Source organism: Perissodus microlepis, chromosome 12 (assembly GCF_051167445.1).
Source record: "Perissodus microlepis isolate ML-2025 ecotype Zambia chromosome 12, ASM5116744v1, whole genome shotgun sequence".
Taxonomy (NCBI): domain Eukaryota; kingdom Metazoa; phylum Chordata; class Actinopteri; order Cichliformes; family Cichlidae; genus Perissodus; species Perissodus microlepis.
Window position 1 is genome coordinate 11643583 of NC_140472.1, and position 7924 is coordinate 11651506.

Genomic DNA, 7924 nt, shown 5'->3' on the forward strand with positions numbered 1-7924 from the left:
TGGGGCTGTCTCTCTGGATTTCTTGTGGATGTTACTTATATGTGTGCCACAAAAATAAACTCCTTTTCAAACTTTGCTATAAAACAAAGGAGGAATGGCTCCAGACACCACAGGACACAGGAGGTTCCTCATCAGTGCACTGGTGGTAAAAGAGCTGTTTTGTAGGGATGAGGGAGCGCTACACAATATTAGACAAGTGGTTTTAATATTTCTCGCCATCTGTAGGGTGTGCGAGCAAGCACTGGTTTCATAATACATTTTTTTATAAGCTGATAATGTGTCAATGCTGTGTTTTTATATCTAGTTCAACTGTCCAGAAATGGCAACAAAAGAGTTAAGGCAATAATATGTTACCATTTTACCTCCAAATATTACACTCAAAGTACTTTTTATGGTACACTGACTGAGCCAGCTTTAGCTTCATGGACAATAAATTAGACCTTCTCTGGCTAAGACTGAAAGCAGATAAGGAATTGTTGCTTTCTTCTGACCAAAACTTGGCTCAATAAAAACTTGCCAGATTCAGCTTTTCAACTTGGTCCTTCTTTTGTGAGCAGACTGAGACTCAGAAAAGTTTTACAAATGATATCAGGGAATAACAGAAGAGGCTGACCGGTATATGTCTTATATTGTTGAACTTGCTTAATGTTTGGCTTTGTCAGCAAAGTTAACGACTTGCAAAATTGCTGTTTTGTATTCAGATGATTTTGTGTTTAATCCGTGAGCAGCTTCACGATTCAAACCTAAATTTAATGCAATTCATGTAGCCTTGAATCGTCTAACATTCATAATTAAAGGTAGAGCGTGTAAAATCTCACCACTAGATGGCAGTAGATAACAGCTTGCAGTCAACTGAACTCTGTTTTCTTACCTGTGAGTTATCTCCTTTTCTTGTGTTTTTTTCAGGTTACGCGTATGTGGCCGTTCCCTCGCCACAAACTCAATACGCACTTAGGTGGAACGGCCATGTCCATCTCGGCCACTGTGTTTAAGATGATGGGACAACATCTCGGTTTCCACAGATTTGTTCCTGTGTATTCTTGAAACCTTCCTGTCGTGTTCAGATCAAATCTGACTGATTTACAAATTAAAACACTCATAAATATTGTGCTAATATTGCTTCAAGGCCTTATGGCATCCTCCACACTATGAACTTGAACATATAAAAGTAATGAGCACCTCTTTCATTGAATTTTGAGTGTTTTAATCAACTTTGTTATATATATGTGGTGTTCCCGGTCAAAAGTGTCCACCATAGGAAATGAATGGGAATCCACCCCCCACCCCTTTCGGCCTCTGACCCCCTGAATGGCCCAGTGAATGACCAAATAAATGAAAGACCCACTGAACGACCTATTGAACTGATTTTGTTGGTGAAAAATGTTTGTTATGTTAATTTAAGAGCTGTTAAAACTGACTGGTCCATTGTGACTGGGAACTCTAAAGTAAGGGGGGTGGAGGTCCACAAAATTCTACATTTATACATTTAATCCTTGCACGATATTATTTTTTCTTTTCAATAACCTCAAAAAACAGCTAAATATACCTTTAAAGTAACTTGGAATTGTTTAACATTGGTAATTGAAGGAAAAACTCAAGAAACTGCAAGAAAAGCATGTGTGTGTTGAAAGAGCCTGTATCCATTAAAGTTGGTACAAGAAGTTTTCCAGACATTTTTTTTTTGCTTTTTTCAATAACACCCTTTTATTTAACATCAGACACAACTGGAATCCAAACCAGTAAGGAATATGACTAATGTCCAACATTCATATGGTCACCAGCATCTGTGGAGAGACTGAGTAATACTATGAAGTGGCGACTGAACTACTGGTAAAAGCGTAATGGAGGATGTCCATGAGCAAAAGTGTAGTCTGAGCCAATTCACCAAACACTGAGTATTTCTTGCATATTCATCATTATTGTTAGACATCTTAAAATGTAAAGTTTAGAGCAGATTGTCTGGCACCGAATCAGTGCATGAAGTTGAAACAGAGGATGAGGGTCACCGAAGGCCCAACTAATGCAAATGTAATCATGCTGCACACTGCAGTAACTGCGTGAATATAAAGATGCTGGCAACATGCTTGAGAGCCATTAATGCATTTTGTTAGCACATACTTTGTCAGCATAGCACTCAAGTGTGGAGACCAATTTATAAAATTGAAATCTATTTTCCAGATGACATTTTAAGTTTCTTGCTCCATATAGCTGTGCTGCCAATAAATGTGATAATCAACATACATACGCAGTATAGTATTAACCATAACATTACCCTGTGCCCTCCTGGAAACCACTTGTGCACAGATGAAAAGCATGACATGGCAATATTTACTTGTTGCCATAGCAGCAGTTGAACATACATACATAAAAAAAGAAAATCTTTATGAAAGTAAGCCAGAGGAAAATAGGTAAGTGTGGGATAATGCAGACATGGTCCATAAATAATAATTTGGGTAATTTTGTATTTAAAAGGTTATTTATAATGCACGTGCACTCACACATTTTAGCTTAATTTTTGTGGTGCTAAGTGAACTTTCTCTCACTAAGGCAGTTGTGAAAAAGGATAAAATGTTTATTTATTTATTTATTTATTTATATGTTTATTTTTTGCATGGAAAAAGGGCTAATTATGATCAGAGGCTGATATCTCAGGCAGACGTGTCAGACGTGTCTACAAGCTCACACCGACCTGCATTACAAATCTGCACCAGCGAAGCCCTCAAAGCCATCTCTCCTCTCGCCGGGGCAATAAAACACAAACGCTGTGTGGCATATTCGTTGACATCATCCTTTTCAACTAGCGTGACAATATTTCCTGCACACGTCAGTGAACAGCTTGCCAAGAACATTAGTAAGTTTTGAACTGGTCTTTACCTTTTACAGCGCTGTATAAGACATCACGTGGCTCTCTGTAGAATAGCCAGTGATATCATTACTGGGACACTCTTCCAGCCACCCACAGCGCTCCTCCAACACATGCAACAGAGACATCAGCTTGTCTTGATCTAGGCTAACACCTTCATGTGTTCTAAGCATGTTGGCTGGAATCTAGCTGTTGGTTGACTGAATGTGTCTGGTAGAGATTTAATGCGAGCCAGACACTGACTTCATCCCCACAGAGTTCACCACAGTAGTTCCATCCATCCTGCTACCCAATCTGCCAGCCAAGCCCCGCTTCCTTCCATTACTCCACGGGACTGCAGATGGGAGCGGGAGTGGGGGGGCGTTGTACCAAATCAAACATTTTTTTGCTACAGAAGGAAATAGGAATAAAGACCACCACATACACACTCTTACACAAAAGTCTCAAAGCTACTGTTTTGGGTTCGATTCGACATTTAATGTCATTCACATCAGTCCTGGCATTATAGCAGGACATCAGACGCCAGATTTTCTTCTTCCTCACATTCACATTTCTTCCTAGAAAAAAGACTTTCCAGGCTCAATTGAATAAAACTCTTATATAATCACTTGCACGAAGAGGTCCAAGCAAAATAAAGCAACGCAGCACACCACTAAGAGTAGTAACGTGCACGAACTGAATTTTGTTGTTTTAATTGCGCATAATTCAGTAACCGCTATAACTACATAATTATAGAGAATTACACAAAGACATTGAGACTTATAAAGCTGCTATAATCAATATAGTAATAAATGATGTAACTGGTGTAACTCACTGTGAGAAATCCAGTGATAATTATGAGCCCTCTGTGCTATTCTCTACAGCCTTTCAGCTCAGCTGTTCCAGCTCATCCGCACTACTCTCATTAATGCCACATTCAGCAACAGCAGGCAACAATAAGACTTTTTAACAACAGAACTCTTGTCATGATAAATCGAGTACTTAGATAGCCAGGTATGCCCCTCGATAGTGAGCAGAGAGAAAGGGCTCTGCTGTGTGTAGATATCTAGTTTAAAGCTCCAGATAAAAAGACTTTTATTTTACTTGCAACCCCCTCCAGTTTAAATAGTTGGCGGCACAAGCACTCTTTGCTCACTCAGGATATTTTGTGTCTGCACCATTAGTGAGGTCAGACCCACAGTTGTTACCTAATCACTCTGCTTAGATCTACAGCCCTGACAGGATAGGTAATTGTCAATTTTGCTCCAGCAATGACTTTTAGACACACCCCATGCTGTGTAGGACTGATACTAAAGAAGTGCTTTACAGCCCCAAACCAGAGGCAGTAACGCTGAGATGAACCCCCCCTCAGCCAAAGCCCTGCAACAACTCACATGCTACATTGCAAGTTTTAGTGTTTTGGTTACAGAAATATAGTTGCTTAGACGTGTGACTGCAAATCAAGATTTACTCCCTGAGTAAACATAACACATAAGTTTTGTTAATTTTACAAACTACATTCCATATTGCTATAATATATAAGATACTTTACCAATATGAGCATAGGTCAGTTCAATTCGGTTTTACTTACATTGCACCAAATCACAACAACAGTTGCCTTGGTGACCTTTATATCATAAAGGCAAAGATGCTACAATATGAGAAAGAAGCCCCATCAATCAGATGACCCTCTGTGAGCAGGCGCTTGGAGACAGTGAGGAGGAAAAACTCCCTCGTTATCAACCAGATGCCCCTCTGCTCCACGCCCGTAATCACACACTTGTGAAATGACTTTTTAAAAGGTCATGCTGTTCATTTGAGGTTTTTTTTGACATCTGGTCCCCAGTCTGTAGACACTTGGTGCTTTCCAATTTCAGAGTTGACTTTATTACACATATTCAGTGCAATCAACACCAGCAAGCTGCAGCTGGCAGAGTGCGACGCTTCATTCATTTCATCTACAGCCTGGAACAGGACGAAATGGAAATATCAACATTATAAATAGCTTTGCAACAAAGAGGTTCAGGATAAGCCAAGAGTCTTCCGTTCAGCGTCTATGGGGAAAAAGTGGTTATGACTCTGAACAACCGGTTGCATAATGATTTGAAAAAGCTACTCTCATATTTTAGACGGTACCAACACTGCTTTTAAATCATTTAGTTAAGTAAGAGCTGAACATGTGTCGCTGTGCTTTAAAAAGAACTAATGAAGTCTTTAAGGACTCTTCTTATGCAGCAACAGTTGCAGCCATAACTGGTCATTTCCTGCCTCTGATGAGAAGTCAGACACTACATAGACCATCAGCAAATCTGTGAAGAGAGCATAGAGTAAATTACGGGGTGACATCACTGGATACACCCCCCCATATAACTGCAAACAGAATTACCTCATAAGAAAAGAATGGGCCTTATATGGTTCCAATAAAGACACGCTATACCACATCTGAGAGTCAGTCAATGTTGTATATTTTCAAGAAGAAGTCTTGGAAAAAACCACGAAGACACCGTTTGTCTTGGCAGCCATTTAGTGCAACATTTACATTTTGTTGCTTTGGCTCTATTCGACAGTTTATGAGTTTCAAAGATGTATCGGAGCTTTTCCCGTCATGGGGCTGAGAGTTCTGGTGGCTGACTTCCAGAGAGACATGACCTCCAGTGGTGTGACCCCAGGAAATGGGGTGGCACTGGAGGGGCTGACAGCCATCCATCACAGACGGTGCCATGGGACCAGCCACGGTGTGCTCTCCGGCTTTCCTCTCAGCACCGTCTATTTCGTGCTTCTTGAAATCCAATACACATTTATATTTAGCTTGTCCTCTCCACATTTTACAACACGGACAGAGCCAACAAAGACTCATGGCTCTAGTATGAGACATAACCGTTCATGGGTGTTGTATGAAATCCTGTCCATGGCAACGAATTGCAACCGCTCTGCTGTTTCTTTGTTGTTGCAAATGACACGTAGCAGCGAGTGACCAGAGCGATAAACAACCAAAAAAGAATGACAAATGGAAGTCAGCTGTGGACAATAAATCAGCACATTCGGGTAATTATGTTGCAATTTCTTTAAAAAAAAAGTTAGCAACCTAAAGCCTAAAATATTTCATCAACCTTCTCATATAGCACGGTTAGCACTTGTAAGCGCCACACACAATATCCCCTGAAAATGGAGAAACTCTTTGTGGCATATTTGACTAAACAGCTTAATTTTAATGTTTGTTTTTGCCACATCTCACATCCCAAGTTTAGGAAATCACTTAACTATTCAAAGAATCGCAGTGTAAGTTTAGAGCTCTGCTGTACCTACAAATGAAGACAGAGGCCATAAGAAGCTGAAATCCTTTGACACGTGACGTCACGAGTTTAAGTGGAAGTGATCTTTGTTTCCACAACTCATTACTCCTCGCTTCAGAAATGCACTGAGGTAGAGGCACAACATTTTTCTAGGAGTATTTAGTAAATAAAGTCAAAACCTGTCAATGTCATTAGTGATCAGACCGCTGAACTTTATCCAAATACTTGGTATAAACAGCTGACTTCTTTTAAAAACTTCTGGCCTGAGTGATTACAACAGTCCTCCTCTCCATAAACATGAAAACATACAACGACCTGAGACAACATCGTGTTCAGACTTTCAGACGTTGACAGTCAGGATGGAGCTTATCCGTTGCCACAGTAAATATAAACCAACGGCCGGTGATCACACGAGCTTTTATAGTAAACAGAGAGACAAAAATCAAAGCTGAAGAGGCCAAAAAAAGTGCCGAGCCTCGGTGAGATCCCACTTGGAGGAGTGAGGTTTTTGAGCAGCACCAACTGGATATTAAAACATTAGATAAAATGGGCATATAATTCTTCACAGTACGGTAAAATTCAATAAATCTGATGTTTTTGTCATAGTGCGTAACATAGGTGTTTTCAGTGTTATGTGGGTATGTCTTTTATTTTAGATATGAAAATGTGAAATTTAGCCTGTGTGGCTAAATCTGGCACATTTACATGATGCATTTAAGTACTTATGTGAATTAATATGCATTGCCCCCTTTGAAAAAACAGCAGTACCTATACCAGACTGACTTATCAGAATTAAGCTGTTACAGCATGTACTGTTTGCCTCTTTGATCACATCTGGTTAACAACACGAAGTATTAACACAGCTTTTCCTTATGCCTTGCCATCCTTTTTGCAAATTTGTTGCGCCGTTGAGTTTATGACAAACGATCCGACTTAAATTTAATGAAAAACAGCTACTCTGCGTACTGCCCACAGTTGGTGAAAACGTCCCAGGCCAAACTACTGTAAAACCCACTCTCTGTGATATCAGCAGAAGCAGTTTGCACTTCTTCTGTGGACTTATTTTAAGACTCTAGAGATGCATGTTCTCTATTTTATTTATTACCGGGAATTAAACCAAATTGTTAACTGGGGAGGATTTATTTCTAGGTATATTATCACAAGGCTAAGCTGTTATATTTCACACACTACTATGAACCTAGTCAGTGTGTAAAATATGAAACTGAGCGATTTTAGCCAGTGCTTACAGTACCCTCACCTACAAGTCAGTGACTCAATTTTACAACCTCAATGAAGGCTTCCCCCAAGACAGGTCTTACATTCATTTGATACACACTGTGGGTGCTGACACAAGCACTGTTCTTTTACAAGCTCGATGTTAGCGCACTAGTAAAGTCGGGAGTCAAGAAATTTAAGCTTCTTAGCTTTGTTTCCAAAAAAGGAAAGTTGCAAGAGTTAGGCTCAAAACAAACAGGTCAAGTACTCTGACCTGACTTTTACTTTACTCTCTGGGACATTCCTCCAAAATTACCTCATAGGGGGGAAAGCAGGCCTGGAAAGCAATAAAACCGGTCTCAGTATAGATGGCTTTTCCATCAGCTCTCCAGGTTCATTGTTCGGGGCTAAAGTTCCAACCTGTAGTAAAGAGGTTGTAATGACTTAAACTGCTGAGGGATAAACTCCCACGTCTCAAACTGTTGCAACTTTATAGTGGCTAAAGTCTAACTTTACACCTGAGTTAGCTAAAAGTTTAATTTTGGTTTGCAGTGTTTTGCTGCACATGCATGGT